Below are 21,695 nucleotides of genomic sequence, written 5' to 3'. Positions count from 1 at the left end.
TTCCTAGGACAGGAAAGAAGACAGTATATATTCAGTTATAAATGGCTTGGATAAACAAAAGCCCAAAGAAAATCTGGGGCAAAATGGTATTAATTATATTGTGAGTATATCATATTTAAAGGCGGGTGAAAACGACTTGGTTGGTTTTGGATTGTTATTAATTTAGAGTTTTATAGCCTGCATAGCTATTGATGTTGGCTGAGATAAATTGCTTGATAAGTAAGAATTACTGAAAATGTATTGGAGAGATATTTGAATTAGTTTTGCTCTCAGATTGAAAAATGGTGCTTACTATCAAAAAAATGAAAAACACATTTGCAGAGTCCCTCTGTGAAAATATTTAGAAGAATCATTACAATAATTGCTGAAAAGCCAAGTTTAGTATAAATGCATATGGTCACCTGCAAATTTTGGAAAGTGAATTAATCTAGCCTTCAGAGATTAACAAGAGTGCATTCAAATTTATTCATGCTATGTCTTTTTGATCTCATGAATTTAGATCTTGCCGTAAAACTCCTGACATAATTTCTCTTACGTAACTTAATGTTGCAGCGTGCAATGAGAGTCATCACTTAATCCAAATCTTCTGAATACTTTTCAGAAGTGGGTGTTGAGCCACAGTCATCTCTTCCTTTTAACTCCTGAGTAACAGAGAGAAGCTTCTGAGTCCAGAGTTGACTTTACCAGCCTGTCCTGCATAACCGACCCGTGTGATGTTACTGGAGTCACTGTGGGAGCTCTGTCAGTAGGGTACAAAACCACAAAAATAACTGTTGCTTCAAACGGGTGTTTTGCAAAAATAGATGTACCAAAAATAACAATTTAGCACTTTCATAACTTTGTCAACAGTTGCTGTCAAGGCTTAACTGGCAATTGTAAGTTTCTTTCAGGAAGAGCTGTGTCCCAGGTTGGGAGCTTCACCTCTGCTGGGCTCACAGCTGGAACCAGAAGTACAGGGAATGGAGATATTGGGTGTGCCCTGGGGCAATGGGGTTGGGAATTCTTGTCCTCAGCCTGGTATTGTGTATTGTGAACATGCCAGGTGTGCCCTTCACCACGGAGGAGGAAACACTTTGGTCACAGCTGCTGGCACTGAGGCTTCGTAGCACTGCTGCTGTGGTGCTGAGGAAACAACAGTCCAAAAGAGGTATTTTTATCTTAACGGTTTTGAACACCTGTGCAAGCCACCAAGATGTCATAAACTGTTGTATTCCTTGCTACTTGTTATGCATTGTGCCACTTACAAAAACTCTTAATCACAGCTAATGACAAGATCACACTTTGCTTCCACCTCCCACTGAGTCAGAGTTGAGGAAGCAGAAATGGCCCTGAGCCCCAGACACAACTGGCAGTATAAGAAACATAGTCTGAAAGGAACCTTGAAGGTGGTTGATGGTGAAATCCGAACCAAAGGAAACTGTGTTAGGGACATAGATACAGGACCTTGGGAATGTGGTAGGTCAGCCCTAGAAAGCCACGAGTTTATTATCTGACAGAGTAATCTGTTCTTTGACCTTATCAGTAACAAACCCCATTGCCTTTATTTCTCCTTTAACCCTCTAAGTTCCAGCCTCAGTAGTCTGTGGGGAAAAGGCCAAGATACGCCATCCACTGTCGTCATCCAAACCTTGTGTTTGCCTGCACACCCAGAGGAGAGCTGTCCCATTCATTTGGTGGAGGATTTTCTTCAAAGCTTAAACATAAATGTATTTGACTTTGTCGTTTGTAGTTGTTTTGCTCTATGATCTCGGGCAGAGGTTGAGCTGAATAACGATGTTTCTGTCTTAGTTTCACTCTAACTTCACCTAACCACAAGCCAGTCTCCTTCCTCCCCTTTCCAGACAACCCCTGGTTCCATGTCAGTCTCAGGAGGGCTGGAGCTCCAGGAAATCCAACCAGCTGAGAACTGCTTTCTGTTCCTGATGGGTGAGGCACCCTACACATCCAGAGTGTGATGTAGATTCACTGGTTTTCAGCTGTCGCTCAGCTAAAGCTGCTTCCCCTGCTCAGTGCTGGTTGTGGCTGTTTGGCCTGCTTGACCTTATTTCAGTTCTAGGCAGGTTCTGTCCCCAGCCCTTTTTCTGTCACACAGGCTGTTCTTTGCTGCCTTTAACCAGACCCTGCCACTTACCTGCTTACCCAGTTTGAAACGTGTTTCTCTGGTTCCTGTGTGTCCTCCTCAGGCTTTGTCACCGATGCTGTCATAGTGCCTGACTCATAAAATGGTCCTTGACTCGTGATCCTTCTGCCCAGACTTTATCTAGAGGACACCAGTATGTCTTGCCTGTGTCTTTCAAAACTTCCCTACCTCTGGAAACTGGAGCAGATCATGTCCTGGATCCAAGAGAGGTGGCCTGAATGGTAACACTTGTTCCTGTACACAGGGTGAGGTGATGCCTCAAGTGAAAGCAACTCCTCCTGACTGAAGCCGGGAGAAGGGCTGTTTGTTATTTCCTACCAAAAACTGGAGTGACCTTTACACAGTTTGGTGATGGAACTTTAAGAGCTTTTTATCTCAAAGAACAAGACATAGCAAGAACACCTCACCCAAGCAGGGGAATGAGCACGGGGCTTTGGCTAACAGAGGACGGATAAAGCCGCTGATAATGCAATTAAGCAAGGGAGCATCTGTGACTTACTGGGGTTCTGCTCATTTCTAGAGCTGGTAATGAAGGGGAATTAAAACTTCCTTTTTAGTGGTACAGGACAAACTGTGATTCTGTGCTCCTTTACAGGCCTGAGAATCAAAGAAAATCGAGCCATGAGTGAGGTGTTCTGGAAAGACCTGGAGAGAAATAGGGGCACACGAGGGAGACTTACATAAATGGCAAAGGGAAGAAATTATTCACAGAACAGGGAAAGGCCTAAGGAGCTACTGATCTGCAATCTCTCTCCTGCAAATTATGGGAAAGTAACCCATTTTTTGGTTTTTATTTTTATTTCTTATGTAATAGCTCATCTTCAAAAGGATTTAGAACAGATTTCCCTAGAGTGACTAAGCCAGTTTCAAAAACCTGGGAAAAAAAACCTGACTGGGAAGACTGCTTTTTCCATCTATACCCAACTCAACAGATAAAAATATGGCTGTGCCTTGTTCCATACAGGCCATCAAAGTTACCATCTCACCTTGGAAAGAACCCAGTATACAAATTCTGGTTTGTTTTCCAATTATCATAAGCAAAGTCTGGGGAAAAAAAAAAAAAAGAGTAAAGGATTGTGAGTGGGGTTTTAATTTTTTTAAATTTTGTTTTGTTTGGTTGGGCTTTTTTTATAATAGAAAAGAGGAAACAGAACTGCAGAGGGGGTTCCTATTCTGCTGCCCTCAAAGAAAAGGAAGCAGAATGAGCATGAATCTCCTGCCTGGAAAAATGAATCAGCCATCTGGCAGCTTGAGTTTATTCTGATCTTCTCTAGTGGTGAACCTCTGGCCATTAATTCAGACATGGAATTGCTATCTGACCTCTCCTTGCTCGGTTTCCTAACTGTGTGACTGATCATGAAGCTCTCTTTGCATCAAGCACAGTAAAAGTGCCCACTGTAAAGTCTTTGTTAAATCCTCTCTGAATTGGGCTCAATATCAGAAATGGTGGACTTTGAAGCTCTAAAGAGTAACTTTTATGAAAAAGTTGATATAGTCCTGTAGAATACTTTCTCCCAGTTTTCCACAGAACTTCTTTTCTATCAGATATAAATCCTTTCTAGGTGGGTCAGAATTTTAAATATATCTATTTCCTTATCATGCTTTGATAGCACTTATTTTTCTTTTACATTTTTTATTGTATTGGAAAGGATGCTAGAGTGCTAAAACTATACTGGAACTTCAGGATATTCCTTGGTCTTTTTTTTTCCACAAAGTCTGAACAGATGGTAGAAGCCCATTCTGGAAATGTTAGCTTAGAAAAAAGTGGTGTGCTCACAAAGGAACTGCTTTTCATCTCCCCTTCCCTGTTGGACCAACTGGAAGGCTCAGTCCTAGAAGCATGATCTGTTCTTGGGAAGCTGCAGCACTTGGGCTCTTCAGAGACCCCATTTGGTCCTCCATCAGAGATATTTTGGTCCCCCTTAAGGTGGGGAATCCTCACAGGGCACAGCTGACTTAAGAAACTCCTGTCTCCTGATCAGTAGAGCAGAGCAGAAACATTCCTGGCCTCACAGGAGCGCACGGCACCTTCAGTTGTGCTGACTGAATTGCTCCTGCACTCCAAACAGAGTCTGAGAAATTATCTGGTTTAGAGGGGGAAGTTTAACCAGTCCCTCAGAAAACAAATGTCCCTCCTCCCTCCTCTGATGAGGCAACAGTTTTGCTAAGACAGCAGCCGGGCAAACAGCTGAATGAAACAACTGGGAGGGAGGAAATGAAGCGGAGAGTGCAAAATCCTCTTAGGCAGCTCTGTGCCAGGGGGTGTAACATGCCCGTGCACCTGAAGTCTGCTCTCCAGAGTGTTTCCATTTGTGTCACAAGCTCAAAAATGCAAATTCTGTCCTGTGAGTCAGGACACCCAGAAGTGTTACAGATCTGGGCTTCCAAGGCCTGAGTCAGCTTCGGAAACGGGATGAACTCTCTGCCACGGTACTGTCAGCACTTGCACACTAATTCCTTCACAAACACACCTTAAAAACTACGTCAGCTTTTCTTCTGTAAAACACATTGGCCTGGAAACTCTCAGCTGGGAGCTGAAGTGTGAAGCGCAGTGATTTTGGAACAGACCAAAGATCTGACGCACGTGCTGTACATGGATTTCATGCACAGCTGACTGGAGCTGCTGTGCTCCTGCCAGCACCCACAGTAAACTGCTCTGCTCTTGCAAATTTGGGACTGAAGTTGTAATATGAGTTGGCCCTCTTGTATCTCAGGCAGGAGACACATTGCTGGAATTCTGTGTGCAGACAAAATGTAGTGGTTGATTTTCATGGAAAAGTTGTCTACCTGGCAGCTGTCAGAAGCTGAGTTTGTAGGAGGAAGGCACAAATGGATCCAGTTGCTTTCCATCTATTTCTAAGTGTCATTTTACAACCGTATATGTCATGTTTAAGGCCTACTTGAGGTTTGGTGGTTATTTTTTATTCACAATTTTTCTACAGTTTCCTGACAGACATTATCAGATACATATTAAAGATCAGCAGCAGCACCTGTAGCTGTGACTGGAACCAAGAACATAGTTGTATGACTAGGCATTCAGGATACTATTTTAAAGTGTTGCCTATAAGGGAACCTTTCTGCTTCTTTTATTTTTTCTTTTTTTTTTTTTTATTCTCCCACAACCTTGACAGGAAGGGCAAAAACATTCTGAAAAGCTATATAATGTAATATAATATAATTCATTTTTGTAGGCCTATCTCATGTACCGACAGATTGTATCTAAATTCATAGGTGACATCAACTTATTCTTTTTTTTTTTTTTCATTTTAAACACTCCTTACTCCTAACACAGTTGCCAATTGTAAACGTTCTTTGCTCTGTGGATGCCTCATCTTAGTTTTGGAAAGACTGGAACTGGTGGATACTCTTCTCTGAGTATCCTGCCTTTGTTAGGCAGGTGAGCCAAGCAACTCAGCTCAGTGCGTGCTTAGTTGTGTTAACGCTCTCCCCAAAATTAAAAGCAGATAAACACAAGAGGGTGGTTAGAGACTAATTACCAGGACAAAACTATTATTGTGCTGACTGATCTAAATATAAGCTTACGTGCAACTATTCAGCATGAGTAATGTGCTTAGCATTACACAATTACAGTGAAAAAAACCTGTGTCACAAACTGTACATCTGGTCACTTTAAGAATTCTGTACTGCTTATACGGACTGCTTTAGGTTCCTGTGAATCTTCATGCAGGGAAAAGAAGGAATCGCAGTCAGAGCCTTAGGAGCAAATGTTCATTTAAACACCGGGGACACACTTAGTGACGGGCAGAGGAAGAACACGTTTCAGTAGACAGCGCCGTGTGTCCCGCAGCTCCCGAGATAAGGACTGTGTATCCCTGCGGGCAGCCCCGCATTTATCTCTCGACCCACGGGCTCCATCGCACACGGCCGTGCTTCCCGGGGGGGGAACACGCGGGGCAGGCGCAGCCCCGGGCGTTGGGCTCGGCCGGGAGCGAGCGGCCCGTGGATCCTTTTGGAGGGGCCCAGGGATCCCTCTGGAGCGGCCCAACTTCGCCTGGGCCCCGCAGTTATTTCCAATCCCTCCAAAGCAGCGAGCGCCGCGGGGCTGCGTGCGGCCAGGCTCGTCCCGCCGGCTCCCCCCGCGTCCCAGCGCTCGCTCCTTTTTAGGCCGTGCGGTGTTTGGGTCCCGATCCCAATCCAATCCATTCCAATCCATTCCAATCCAATCCAAGCCCACCCCGATCCTGATCCCGGTCCTCGCGCGGCCCCGCCCCGCGCGCGGCCCCGCGCATGCGCCGCACCTTGTTTACCCGGCTCTGCGCGGCGGCTCCGCGCGCGGCCGGCAGGTGTCGCCCCAGGCCCAGGAGAGCAGGCCCCGGCGCGCGGCCGCCAGGTGGCGCCTGCGCCCTCCATTCGCCCGCGAGCCGCCGAGCAGCGAACACCCCAAACAATCCCCAGCGCCGCCGCCAAATTAAATAACCCCAACCCGCCCGCGCCCCGCGGCCCCTCCGCGCCCACAGCCCGCCACCGGCCGGCACGGGCGCGCAGCCGGGCGAGCCGCGCCGGGCGCACGGGAGCGGAGCCGCGAGCCGGGGCCTTCCCTCGCTGCCTACGCCGACACTGGGCAAGGTAAGTTAGAAAATGGCGGCGAAGCTTCTGGAAGTTTGGCGGGGGCACTCGGGATCGCGGTGCGCGGCGGCGGGAAGAGGCCGGGCCGGGCCCCGCGGCGCCCGGGCCCGCGCGGGGCGCCAGGCCGGCTGGCCGCGGGGACTGCGCGCAGCCAAGATGGAGGACGGCGGGGCCGAGCCGCGAAAACACTCCAGCCCCCCGCTTCCCCACCCCCCGTCCCCGGCGCGCCGCGGCGGGGAGGGGGGAGGCGAGCGGAGCGCGGCCGGGAGAGCGAGAGGGCGCCGAAAGCGGCCCCTCTTGCCCGCCCGGGGCCCCCTTCCTGCTCCCCAGAGCCGGCCGCGGGCAGGCCGGGCCCGGCGCTCGGCGAGCTAAAATGGAGAACCGCCTTCTCCTCCTCCTCCTCCTCCCCCCTTCTGCCGAGCCGAGCAGGGGCTGCCGGCAAGATGGAGGACTCGGGCATTGTGTGCGTGGGGTGTGTGTGGGGGCGAGCCGAGCCGGGCCGGGCCGGTCGGGGGGGCAACGAGGGGACGGGGGTCGGGGCGGCCGCGCTCGGGGGAGAGCGCTGGGCCGCGCTCAGAAAATGGTGGGGCGGCTGCCGCTGCCCCGGGGGCGAGTGCCGGGGGAGGCCGCGGAGAGGGGGCTCGCACTCCTGACAGCGCTCGCCCGGCTCTCTTCGCCCTGCTCCCCGCTGCCCAGCACCTGAGTTCTTCCTGCCCTTCCCGCTCCAGCCGGCTTCCCCGCTTAGGGAAGTGCCGAGGGATCGGGCTTTCTCTGCTCCGTCTCTCTCCCCCGAGCTGGGGCAACTCCGGCCGCCCTTCCCCGTTCTTGGGCTGGCGGGACCGAGGCTCCCTCGGCCCGAGTGAGGACGTGGGGACTGACCTGTCTTCCCCCCCTTCGCCTCCCTTTCTCTGCCCCCCCCTCCCCGCCCCGGCGCCCAGCTCGTGGAAGGCCTTTGTGGGGCGAGTTTTCCCCTCCGAGTGACTTTGGCCGAGCTCCTCGGCGGCTGCCCGCGAAGAGGAAGAGTTGTGGCAGTTTCCGTTCGGCTTCCTTTTTTTTTTTTTTTTTTTTTTGTAAAGAAAGGGCGCTTGCCAACTTGTGCCGGGGACGCCCGATGCCGGGAGCCGCGTGTTGCTGGAACCCCGCTGGGCTCTCGCCGGCCCCGGAGGGGGAGGGGGGGGAGGAGGAGGAGGAGGAAGGAGAGAATGCTTCTTACTGGGGGGTTTTGGCGCCACTTTTGTTTTAGATAGTGCTCCTCTGCCCCCTCCTCCTCGGCACGCACTGAACTGAGCTGAACCCTGCCCAGGTAGGAGGCGAGAGCTTTCCTGGTGTTTCTCTTTTCTGGGCGCTTATTTTCTCTACATGGATTAAAAATAGATATATAGTTGTTTCTGCGGCTAGGGACGGAGGGACAGGGGAGCGAGCGGCCGCAGATGGCTGGGCTGGGAGGCCTTGTTTTTCGGGAATTCCTCTCCTTGCCCCGGCGCATCCTGGCGCTGGGCGTGCTGGCCTTGGGGGCCCGCACCGCTTTACCTCCATGCCTTCCTCTGCCCTGGTAGCGTTGTATAATCCGCCCGTCCCGTGGAAATCCAGGACCCACCGACCTAATTTTTTTTATTATTTTTTTTTTTATTTTTCCTCCTCCCCCCGGAGAGCGGGCGCGGAGGCGCTCGGGCCCCTCTTTCGCTGCTTTTATTTATTTATTGTCCTGCCCCGGCTCGGCTCTCGCTGCTGTTGTCCTTCCACGGGATGCACCGTTCGGAGCTGATACAAAGTTTCCCTCACCGGCGAGTCCGGTGCTCTAGTTATTGAGTGGGGGGGGGGGGAGGATGGCGGCAGTGGTGGTGGGTTTTTTTTGGTTGCGTTTTGGTTTCCTTTTTATTTTATTTTTAATTACTTTTTGGCAGGGAGGCCACACCCCGGCGCGTCCGGTCTCCCGAGGCGCCTCAGCCGGCGAGGTGACCCCGCGCTTTGCCGGTGCCCGCGGGGCCGCCGCCCGGGCTGGCGGGCGGGCGCGGCGGGGCCGTGGCGGGCGGGCGGCTGCCGAAGTGCGTCACGGCGGCCCCGCCGGGCCTGCTCCGCTCCGCTGTGCGCGCCGTGCCCGCCGCCCTCGGCCGCGCCCGCCGCCCATTGGCCGCGGCCGGCCGGGAGGGGCCGCTTCCTCCGGGCCGGGCCCCCCCCTCACCGCTCCGCACCCCGCGTGGCCGCGTCCCGGGGCTGCTGGAAGGGAACGGCAGGAAAACGCCTTTTGGATCGCTTCCCTCGAAGACGCTGTGCGACAGCTTTCGTGCTTTCGGGGAGTTTTGTTGAATCCTGTTTTAAATGGTCAGGAACGAGAGTTCTTAGCGTTTCCTACAGCGAGGTGTTCTCCAGGCATAGGTCTCGCTGTTAACTCTTGGCGGTTCGGTCTCTATTGATGATTGATCGCTTCTTTCTTGTTTGTAGTCTTGGCCATTTCAAGCAACTTTTCCCCCTTCTCATATTTTATTTTCCTTTAATCAATTATCTATTATATATGTATATATATATTATATATGGGCTGCCCAGAGAGGTGGTGAATTCAACGTCCCTGGAGGTTTTTAAGATGAGACTGGATGGGGCACTCAGTGACATGGTCAAGTAACCACAGTAGTGTTGGATCAAGGGTTGGACTCGATGAGCTCGGAGGTCTTTTCCAACCGGTTGATTCTATGATTCCCGGAGTGTTTATCTGGTATTGAACTGTCCCAAGACTTGCTAAATACCCATGTGCAGGCCGGCTGGTTATGTGCAGGTAAATAAATACCACGAGTGATTGTGCAATTGACAGTCATTAATCTCTGCCATCTTGGTGTCACTTGCTCGTTATCCCCAAGTCGTAATTTTGTGGATAAATCTAGGTGGTGATCAGTCACACACTCACAGTACCACAGAATTGCTATGGGGGCTCCTTTAGTGGGTAACACAGATTCTTTTCCCTTATAGCCATGATAACAGTTTCATTACTAAATAAAACATGGTGTGGGAAGGCAGCTGCCGTGCTCTTAGCATAAACCTGCATCTTTTGGCTGCTGAAAGTGTTGGAGCTGAATGGGATGGAATCCCCACACTGTTATGATGAATTAAACAAAGACTAAGAAAGCTTCGAAGTTGTACAAAGGAGAAAAATATCAATTGAATCCCATCTCTACCAGATAGATCTTGCTCTGTTAACTGATGAGGCTCGTGTTGGTCCTTCTTGGCGAAACCAGTGACAATTTACAGTGTTTTCTACAGGTGGCTTTTGTACAACCTGAGACAAACCCCTGAATTTCTGCTATTGTTGTTTGTATTAACTTAGCTGTGGTAAACTTAAGGTTGGCTATTTTATTAATTAAATTCAAACAGACAAATAAAACTAGGCATAGAACCTAGAGAGACTTTAATTTTCCTGTGACACTTCCTAGCACTCACATAATTCCCACCATATGTACTTGGACCAGAGTTATGGTTTTGAAGCTTTTTTGTGCATTTACCGTTTCAGGAAGATAATACTGAATAAGGTCAATAAGCAATATAGGGGTTTGTTGAATTTGTATTTTAGAAGTTCAGTTAAAATTCATGTCCAACTCTCCTCTTTTAAATATTAAGTCTTGATGTTTTGCAACTGAAAGCTGAAATTGGTTTATGTTGGTTCAAATCAAGGAGTCCATGATACTTTAGTATATTTTTAAAAATTGGGTTCTGTGAAATGGCAAAAAAATGGTAGGTTCATAGATTATTAAAATACTTATTTTAAAAATGCATTATATTACTTGGATAGCACTCCATTTTAAAAATAGGAGTATTCAATTAACTGGCTGTTAATCTAACTCAAATTCCATAAATATATTACATTCCAGCTTTATGTGTTCAAGTCTCTAAATGTGCAGAATGGAATCATTTCCACTTGGAAGGATTGTAAATAGAATTGCCAGTTAAATACTCTCTAGTTTTATTTTGTTTTAGTGTAACTTATCAACAACAACTGAATTCTTTAAAAAAAGTAATGTAGACAGCTTCTCTTGAATATTACATGCTATTGCAGTCTCCTGTAGAAAATAGCTGCAGGCAACAAACCACTTGAAAGTTCGTGCTCTTGGTGGTGGGAGCAACTGTGTTAGACTTGGTTAAGTCATGAAATGATGTTGGCACATCAGAGCTTTATGAACTTTTTAAAATCAGATTGCTCTTTGTCACTTATGGTTCAAATTTAGAATGATTCGAGAGTCCTCATTTGTCATGTTCATTTGTTGTGTTACTGTCTCAGTTGTTTTGCTGCAGGCAAATATTATAGGCGAGATTATGTTTTCTGAAACTTGTGAACCAGCAGAAACAGGTTGTATGTTTTACAGAAACCTGAAATACTTCTGTTGCTTATTTTCACCAAATGAATCCCCCAAAGTAAGCAATTATTTTTATTGGTTATTGTGCTTGTTGGTTGTGTTACTGGAATGCTGTGTTTTGTCAAAGGTTTTAAACTCTGCCTACAGTGTAGCCATTTCATCTCTGATTAGTTTGAAAACTTAGAAGAATATTGTAGGTGTGAATTTCCAAAATGGTTCTGTTGGGTTTTGGTGGGTGTCGTTTGTTTGCCTTTTTTTTTTTTTTTTAATGTGTGTAATTACAAAAACATACTGGAAAGAGGAATGTGTTGTCCATTGTGTCTGTCAGCGAGATGTGAGAATTTCCAAGAGCTTCATCTGCTTCAGTACTTGTTTTGTCATGGAAAGAAGTGATTGATGGCAGCCATCAACATACCAGTTTGATACTCTTGAAGGTCTGCTCACTTTCTCAGTATCACTTAAAACATTCACATTCTGAAAACCTCATCTTCCTTATGTGAGGATCATTGACAAAGAGGAAGAGAATGAAATGATAAACTTAGTCCTTGGAAACAGGGGTGAGCAGGGAATTGGTGTTTTAGATTGGAAAATACAAATCTTGTACACAGCATCACAAAAGCTTAAATGGTGACTTACAAGCTTATCACCCTGGTTTAGATTCAACGCCATCCAGTGTTTTAGATAACCCCCCCTTTAAACTCCAAGGGTAACTAGAAATGGGAATTCTTCATCCTTCCAGTGCTCTTCTGTGACTGGCACAGGCAGTCCTGCGGTTGTGGGCTGCTCTGGGCCTGCTCCTGCCCCCTGCCCCTTCTGTCCCGTTGAGTTCTCGCTGGTTGGAGGTGCTGGTGAAGGCGCTGGAGCCGCTCCCTCAGGACGGGCTCGGGCAGGGGGGGCTGCGGCTGCAGCGGCCGCCCCCGGTCCCCAGGGGGCGCCCCGGCGGCGGGGCTGCGGCTCGGCGGGCGGGGGGGCACGGGGAGCCCCTCGGGAGCGGCTGCTGTGGCACAGCTGGGGCACCGCCGCTCCTGCGCTGGCATCTGTGCTTCCCAGCACTGCTCCGAGGAGTGAGCCAGCTGAAAACTCTGCCACCGTTCTGTGAACAGGTTTTGTGGTTGAAGATCAGTCCAGTGACTTCACTTGGCTTCTTATATTAGAAAAAAAGTCTGCCTTCAAATAATTCTGCATCTTTGTGGTTTAAGGGCAAGCCTTGAAATCTGACGTAACTCTTGACAAAGTCAGGTATTTACTTAAGAGTGTTACAGTGAAAACTTCTGAGAGTTGGAGATTAAAACTGCAGTTTTAATCGTATGGTGGTTTAACAAAAATTTGTTTTCTTTAGGTATTCTCATCTTGCAGTTTATAAAAGTCGGATAAAGTGGTGGTTTCTTTGTTTGTTTTGGTTTTTTTTTTTGTAAAAAGTGTAAGTACAAAGTAAGGGAAAGCTCTGAAGGTGACCTTCATTTAGGTGGTCACAGTAGGACTAGTGCTGACTTGTTGAAGTTGTGAAGATTGAGGGGCTGTTACCTGAGTGGCTTCTGTCTTGAGATGTTTCACTGCTCAGGTATCAGCACATAAACTGTGTTCTTGATCCTCTCAGTTTGGTGGGTGGGATCACTAAGACTAGACCAGAATTCTAAATATGGTGGATTATGCCATTGCATTATTTCACAGAATATTTTATCAGTTTTTAGTATCTTTGTATTTCCAAGTGTTGCACTGTTAAAATCTCACAGATATGAGATCTTGGCTAGAGAAGAAGGAGAGTGAGATGTTCCATCTCTCAAACGTTTTCTGAGATTTAGCACCCCAGTCTGGAGATAAAATTGTGGGAAAATTTGATCCCCCAGGGAACACCCTTGGTTTTTATGAGGCATTGTTTTTTTAGCCTTTACTGGCTACAAACTTGCATGGAGGAGCACAGGCACAGTCTATTTTTAAACTTCTTTATGCCAATTTGAGTCAGAAATGAGGGACATGTAGGACTGCATTTGTATGCAGCTACCTCTTATTGTGGCTTCAGAGGGAAATGAAGTTAGCTGTCAGACAGCTGCTCTGTCCAGGTATGTACTTTATTTTTGTCTATTCTGTACATTTTTTGATTGTGTAGCTGGCTATGATTTCCCCCTTTGGAGGGCTTATTTTTGTAAAAGAATATGATCAGAAGAGTGAGTAGATGGAAGAAGATTGGCATATATGGCAGGGTAGATTGTGATCTGTGATCGAGAAGTTAATCACAATACCTACCCAAAGAAGTATCTGAGCACGAGTTAGTTGTTGGGGTTTTTTTTTGTTTGTTTTGTTTTTTTGTTTGTTTGTTTTTTGTAGGTAGGTGAATGGTTTATTTTCTTATGGCTCTGAATATGATGACTTACTAGTCCTGCCCTTACACAACCTTTTATGTGTTTGACTTTATGTGTTTATGCATTTTTATTTCAGGAAAGGTTTGTCATTGGATTAGTGTAAGGGAGTATGTGTGACATCAGAAGTCAGTCTGTTTTTGCAGTAGTTTGTAGTTTCTTGGTAGCATTTCTGTGATGCTCTGAGGAGGAAAGTATTTTTGCATCTGTTGCCATTGTTCAAGGGCTGATAGAACAAGCTGATGATCTGTGTTTGTATTTTGAAAAAGGTACCTGTTGCCATGTAATGGGTATCTCTGCAGTGGTCTCGACTGGTAAGAAATGTGTCTGGATTCCAAATCTCAGGGTTGTTTTCTATTAACAAAATATACTGACATTTCATAGAACACAAAACATTTCTGAAATTACTGACCACTTTAAAAAGTAACAACAAACCTTAGGTATGCATGTTTTATGTAGCTGGGATTGCATTCCAAAATTGGCTGCGGGTTGCTGCCAAGGTTTGGTGAAACACTGCTCAGCTTCAGGCCAGTAAGTGAGAGAGCTTTGGGTGACCTGCAGGACACCCCTGCCATACCTGCAGGATTCTCCCAGCTTTGTCCCTTCTGCAGTGGTGCCCCAGTCCCTGCAGTGACAGCACCACGTCCTGTACACGCTTGTTTGGGGCTCCCTGGAAGGTGTGTGATGCAGCACTCGTGGGCACAAAGCACAGAGGACTCCATGCAGTTATTCTCCTGTTGCTTAGTGCATGTGATCTGCCTGGAAGGAGATGGATATTTTGATCTGGAGGTAACGTTGCAGTTCTTCATTATGGCTGAATTGCGGTTTTTTACTTAATATAGGATTTCAGCCGAAGTTCTGAGACCTTCCCTGCAGCATCATGTCTGGGAAAAAAAATGTACTTGCTTTGTTTACAAATGAAAATAAGCTGTTCAATCTAAACCTTTTTTAGTCTTTCACCTGTTATTGCTTTAGGTAAAACTCCCAGTTCATTCCATAAGAAGGGTCATCTCTGGAAATTTGGACCATATCGAGTGTTAGTAAGCAGATAATAAGTAAAATAATTGGCTGATTTTTTCAGAGTTTAATCATCCAGCAGGGAGAGTTCATTACAAGGAAGATTTGTAGGGAGTAGGGGCGTGAATAATTAAGATCTGTATTTTTTCATGTGCTACTTTTATTATTTTGCTGTGAGCAATTGAATATATATATAGTAAAGTTACAACCCCCCCCCCCGTCTAAATAATAAATATCAAGAACATAGCTTTGTAGCTTATATGTGGTTTTGAGGTGTCTAGTTTTAATTTGCAGGTTACTTTATCTGACATGAGTCCTGGAATAAGATGGTTTTTGTAATTATGGATCTAGTGGCCTGCTAACTTAATTTGTGTAATATGATGGTGCATCCTGACCACTGGCTATTTCACTGCAGATGTTCTTAGAAACAGAGAACTGATTAATTATGATGTTTTTTCTAAGGGAGGAAACAGGGAAGACTTGATCAAGACTTTTTTTTATCATAACAAGAATGACCAATGGCTTCAGTGTACATATCATATGGCAGAACTGTGCTTGCAGCAGAGAAACAGGAGAGAGAATTGATGTGGACTGTTGTATCTTGCTTTATGAAGAATACAATTTAAATGGATTTGAAAAGGAAAGACTATAGTATTAATAAATTAATAACATAAGAATTGATGAAATTTTATTTTGTACTATTTTGGGATGGGAACTCTGTTCTTTCAAGAAAGTTCCAGCTTGGTGTGCAACCATATACTTTTTTTTTTTTTTTTTTTTAATTGTTTCTTATGTACCTGTTTGAACAAATATGTCCCAAATACTTTCTTTTTAAGACTACATAAAATAAAGCTTTGCATTATGAATGTGCAGTGGCTTCCTAGAAGTGATGCCCCAATGAAAAAATTATTTGTGTTCCTGGTCACAGAATTGTATAAATGGGAAAGGCCCCCTGCAGGTCTGGTCCAATCTTCTCCTTAAATCTTGTCCAGTAGCACCAGGAATTTGTCCAGGGAAGTTTTGGATGTCTCGGGGTGGAGTTCCTGCAATCTCTCTGGCAACCTATTGTGCTGTTCTTATTGGAAGGGCCTTTTTTATTTCAGGTCCTAAAGTCATCTTAAATTCTTATGAAGATTTGTGCCTTTCCACCTCCCAGTGTATGTTTGGAAAGTATTCCTTGATGATGGAGGCTTGGGAACCTAATGTCCTGGTTTAGAACTGGTGAGGGTTTTTTTTAATTGGGAATTTTTAAAAAAAGAGAGGTGAATGGCTACTGAATGACTTTTTGGAGCCTACATTCCTCTCTCCTCTGGTTGCCTTTGCTGTTTTATCCCTTTCCTGCTGTCCGTGCTCAAGCCTCACTGTTGCGCCTCTGACATCAAAGTCTTGCGAATAAAACTTCCTTTCTTAAGCATTTACCTGTTCACTTTAGTGTCGTTCATACACTGATCAAAATGATTCTTCTTGCAGTTTTCATGTTTAAGCAGTGATATTTTTATTCCTTCTCATAAGTATTTTTTCTAGAAATGTACAGTTCGTTTGAAACTATGGCAACCAGAAAGGAAAGCTGCACAAGTATCTCTTCGATCTGTGGTACAGGCCTGCTGGTACTTGCCTAAGAAACATTTGGCTAAAGAAAAGGTGAAGCATCAACATGTTTGCATGTTGATTTACCAAACACAGAAATAGTTTATTAAGGCAAATACTTGAATGACAATGGAAAACGTTTGGGTTTTTTTTCCCCACTGAATTACATTTTTGTCTTCAATATTCTTTTTAAGCTACTCTGTTTTATTGTGTGCTTCCATTCGAATTGCTTTTATAAGCTGTATTTTCAAAACTGAGATATATTAGTATTTAATTTTATAAATGCTTATCAATTTAGAAGTATTGTGATGAGTGTATGCTGCATTACCACTCTACTGGGAAACAGCATGGATTCTGTACACAGCCAACCTGGGGCTTGACAGTTGAAACATAATCAGAAAAATCAGCCTTTAGGCATTTTATTTCTCTGGCTACATTGCATCATCTCAGTTATACTGCCCAGTTTCCATTGAGCAATGCAGTGGTTTTATGAAAGTTAATAAACTTGTGTACTTAGAGTATGTTTGTACCTCAGAGCAGTAGTTGCTGCTAAGCAGAAATTTTTATGGTGGCAAGACTGATTGTATGCATCAGTATGATGTAAAAATATCAAAAGCATTTTTAGACATTTTCAGTTTCAATAGCACTGGGTAGAATAAAATAAATGAGAAGTTACCCTCTTCTTATACAGTGGGTCACTCATTAAGATTCTTTGTATTCACCCCCTGAGTGCAGGAACAGTCTCTATAAGATTCTCAAGGGTTTTCCTTTCTGTGCCAAGGGGCACAGAATGCTACCTTGCATTCAGAACTGGTTATTGAAGTTTTGTTTACAAGAGAGCATTTAAATATTCTTTCATAATCCTACAAATGGGCTTAGTCTTCCTCTATCTCCAGTGAAGAGAAGCATGGAAGAATTCCTTTGGATGCAAGGTTGAGTCCATGTTCTTGGTATCTCGGGGATTTAAGAAACTTAATGAAGTTTTTCAGTTCCTTTACAATAAGCACTATTTGTTAGTATATAAGGAATTAAGGATCCTAGGAGATGAAATAGGATTACCAGGAGGAAGGAAAGTATAGCCAGGAAGATGGGAGAGGTAGGAAAGTGTAAGAATATGTTGATGTTTACTGGAGCCATTTCAAAAGTATGTTTTGTATCCAGTTGTATCACCTTCACTTTTTTATTTCTATTGTGGAATATGTTGGCCTTGAGCTGTTAGATACATAAGTATCCATAAGTAACTGCTTTGATGTAAAAGCTAATCTTGGGATAGGTTGTCCTGTCAGATGTGAAAGGTGCAAATGTTTGTCTTGAATGTTTAATTTTTTAGTTCCGAGCTTTATCAACCGTTAAAGGGTATTGGAGTGGGATCTGGAGGAAAGAAATCAAGCTAGCAATCCATTCAAAATGTAAAGTTGTTTTTTTCAGTGAGGGTAGTTGGTGGAGAGACTTGTTACTTAACTGATGTGAAAGAACAGAATTGGGCAGTTATGTAACTGGGAATAATTTCTGAACGTGACTGCACGTGCAGAGTTTCCTCCCTCATTCACAGGCTCCTTCCTTCCATATTTGTTCAGGCTGCTGCAGATGAGTCTTCCCATGTCCCAGGACCCCTTTCCTTGGGTAGCTGCTGCTGGTGGGGTGGGCTTGTCTCTCCTGACTGCGTGTTCTGTTTGCCTTGTGGCTGTGTTTTCTTCCCACTTGAACCTCACAGGTGAAGTGGCTTAAGGAGCTGAACTGTGAAGAGTAGTTGTCTGTAGGTTAAATCCCTGGGGAGTCAAATGGATGCTGCTTCTGCATGGAGGAAGATATGGGAGCTTTTGGCCACTGAGAATACAAAGTATTCACTATTTCAGTAGTTGAAGTGTTGTGGTGTTGTAGTAGCAATGTTTTCTGCAGCTGGGGGACCAGGAAAAGAAAACTTTATTTCTGGAGTCATCTGCCACTTTACTACCTGGTCGAACTCAGAAACCATGAGGGTGATATGCCAGTTCCAAAAGTAGTCCTCTAATCTCTGTAGTGATCTCTGGTTTATCTTTTTTTTCTCCTCCCCCCAAAATGTTACAAAGTCTGTCATAGATCAGTTAGAGCTCTGCAAGGAAATACAGGACTGTGGTTGATTTGCATTAATTTATGCGGGCAGGAAGATGATGTACATTTTTCCTTGGTTTTGGTCTGTGTGCTGGTTCAAAGTTGTGCAGGTGTTACTGGGAATAAGATGGAAGGGGTAGGAGAAGATTTTAGGAACACTTACAGAATATTTTTCTCCCCTCAAGATTTTCTTCCAGCCCTGGCATGGTTAATGAGATGCTGTTGTCAAAACCCTGCTAGACCTCCTCCTTCAGCTGGATGCTTCCCAGCCTGTTGTGGTTACATCTTATTATGAGCCTTTGCACTCTGGAGTTTTCTGTGGTTTATGGAAGCTGCAGTGCCAGTCTGGCTTTGGCCTGTTCACAGAGTATGGACCATCCTATGCAATGATCCTCAGTCCCAGCCTTCCTGGCTTCTGAGATTTTTGGGGCATGCTGAGGCTACAGGTCTCATCTCTGGGAGTACCTGGTAATTAAATCAGGCATACCCTTTTTTAATCTCATAAAATATTAATATTGTCCATCAGAGATACTGAGAAATGCCTGAACACGTCGCATGCCTCTCCTCTTTACCTCGCTTAAGCCTCAGTTTTCAGACCATTTTGTTTTCTTCCACTGCTGGAAGAAAGCTTGCAGAGTGTTTTTTACAGTGTGGAATCCTAGGTAAGAAGGTGCTGGCTTCCTAGAGGTGTTTGAGAAGAGCTTTACTGTTGACTGATCAGAAATTACTACATTGTGATTCGTTGCCTAATTCCTTGCCATTTTAGAATTTAGATCTGGGGGAGCTGGTCAGCTCTAGGCAGAACTGAGATTTGTTGAAAATAAACTTCTATGTCAAAGTCAAACTGACAGCTGTAGGCTGTGGTTTTGATTTGTGAAGTTGTAGTCAGAAATACTAGACAACAGGAAAGTCACATTTACCAGATTTTTGGAGTGCTGTGGATCATTTTACGTTGTACAGAGGGGTATGGAATGTGGGTTGTTCAGCATGCATTTATATAAGCTGTGTGGAACAGGAGTTTCTTTTTTGGTGTTGAATTTGTAGAAGGCAGTGGGCATTGGTTCCCCCAGTTTTGCAGGTGCTCCTTAGAAGGACTGTTGTGAATTTAGCTGCAATTGCCTGAGCTCTGTTTCTCCTTACTGCTGTTGAAATGTTTCAGTGGGACTTCCCTGCTTGGAAGCGTGCCAGAATGAGTGTGTGGGAAGACTTAATACTTGCTACTTACATAGCATTTTGTATGTTCAAAGCCTTCTGCAAATATTAACTAATCTTTATTTAGCATTTGTGCCCAATTTCTGTCAGTATAAATCAGTAACAGCCAGTTATGACCCCTACTTTTTTTTTTGATGTCAAAAGAACAAACTGCTGTAACTAGCGTAGTAAGAATAATCTTTATCATCTTATTAAAGTACCAGTTTTTGTCACTCTACACTTCTGGCTTTGTGTGGTGTAGAAAAAAGTTATGAATAGAGCGTAGTACTACCCTTCAGGAGGTCTGTGTGCTGTAGGATGCTGACTGCTGGAAGGAATGGCATTGCATTTGCTTTGTGTGTGGCATTTCAAGCTTTTCTCTGCTAGTTTTTGTTTCTGCGATATTAAGGTTTATTTCTTTCCAGCCTGGGGAGCCACAGCATATTCGTAACAAGTAATGCTGTGAGAATAATGTTCATTCTGAGCTTGCTCCTGAAGAACTGTCATTCAACTTAAAATATGGTCTTAAATTGAAAATTCTTAGAATTACTTACAGTATACCTGCACTAAAAAGTTACTGAGGTTTGCCCTACTTGTATTCTGGCATTACAAAGGCCTGTTTTTAGCAAGTGGTGTGACAAATTCATTAAGCTGTTAGTTGTTTTAGTTGTGGTGGGGTTCTTGCAACACCAAGTACTGTGTATGTTTTTATTAGGATCCCATACTCTACTTTGAATATTACTATTGTGTTGGGTTTTGTCACTGCAGTTTATCAACTGTAAATAACTAGTGTGTTGTACAGAAGTCTTTTACAGCAGCAAAAAATATTGTTCTGATGGTAATGTACAGTCTATATAGTTTTTAGAATTTTGGCAAGAAAATTCTGTTATGTATGTAAGTAAATTTGAACTGTTAATTGTGACACATTAAAATTGGACTGTTAATTTCAGAGAGAAGAAGTCTGTAGAAGGTCTAATCTTTTATTTTGCTGCATTTTGTCTTTGACCAACCAGTTAACCAATTTTGTTATGTATTAATTTGTTGAGTTTTAGTTAATTACGATTTTTATTGTTTGTTGTAAAGTTCAGTAGCTTTAGAAGTGAAATGGCTCTGGGACTTTCAGCCTTCACTAAGTGTCTAAAGTGTAGCTTTTAAAGAAGAGTAGCATTGTATAAAAATAAAAAGTGTAAATAGGTTTCCCAAATACTGTTTGGTTTCCCAAATACAGACTTAGTACTGCTCTAAAAATGCTTCAGATCTTTGCTAAAATGGACAAAAACTGTGTTTCTATTTGATGATTATCTGACAAAACCTTAGTCTAAACAACTTCGGTATTTACACAAACCCAAAAAATTTTAGTTTTTCTGGTAATAACATGATTTGTGGCATCTGCACAGATCAATGAAGAAAATCATTAGAAATGGAACTAGTTTTCATTACATACTCTTGGATTATTAAACTACTCAGTGGTGAGGGCTGTCTGGGACTGAGCAAACCCAGTCCTGGCTTTCTGTGGAGTAATCGTAGATTCTAATCATGTCTGATGTGCTGGAGAAACATTGTACTAGTAATGGATTACAGAACCCAAATGAGACCACTCTTGGCTGTACTTGGTAAAATGAACCAGTGGTTTGCTTTTCTGCAGGGATTTAACATCTCTCTATTTCTGTCACATCTCTGCTGCTTTCATTGCCATTTCATGTAGGCTTCAGGCAAAGGTGATCAACTATTGGCTCGTCAGAACATTTATTCAGACATCACAAACCAGAGTGAGTTATGAATTTTCATTACTGGTGGAAAAGCAGCGTGTGAGGCCGGGCTCTTACATTTCCCAGTTGGCTGGTGGCACTGGGTGCTGGTGTTTGGGTGCTGTACTGAGTGTGTCTCACAGAGCCGCGGCCAGAGAGGGGAGCAGTGCATGGCAGCCCCTGGAGCAGTTGTAGCCCATCAGAACAGTACAGGACATCTCTCTTTCTTCTGACATAACTTGACAGTTGAGCATGTCTGCCACACTGTCTCACTGATTTTGAAAGGAGCTGTTTTGCACCAGCCACAGGACTCTTTTGTCGAACCAGCTCAGCTTACTAAACTGTTGGAAAGCTAATTCATTCACAAAGAAATTAATAGATTGTTGCTCAACAAAAGGTCTGACAAGTGCCCTTGACTAAGAGATAAGGCCAGAAGTAAATGCAAGGAGAAGGGGGGAAGTGGGACTTTTCTTTTTCCAGTAGCATCTATCTTATTGTATTATTAAACTGCTATGGTCATTGTTCGTAGTTTCGTTCATTATTTAGCAAAAAAGAGAATAGATACAGTAATGCAATCTGCTAAAAATTGGTATAAATGTACTCTTAGGTGATAGTTGAAAGGAACAATGAAATACAA

This window comes from Empidonax traillii, unplaced genomic scaffold (assembly GCF_003031625.1).
Source record: "Empidonax traillii isolate 1590-97213 ecotype Southwest subspecies unplaced genomic scaffold, ASM303162v1 scaffold20:size5563877, whole genome shotgun sequence".
Lineage (NCBI taxonomy): Eukaryota > Metazoa > Chordata > Aves > Passeriformes > Tyrannidae > Empidonax > Empidonax traillii.
The sequence above is the reverse complement of the archived record's forward strand: the minus strand, read 5'-3'. Positions refer to the sequence as shown.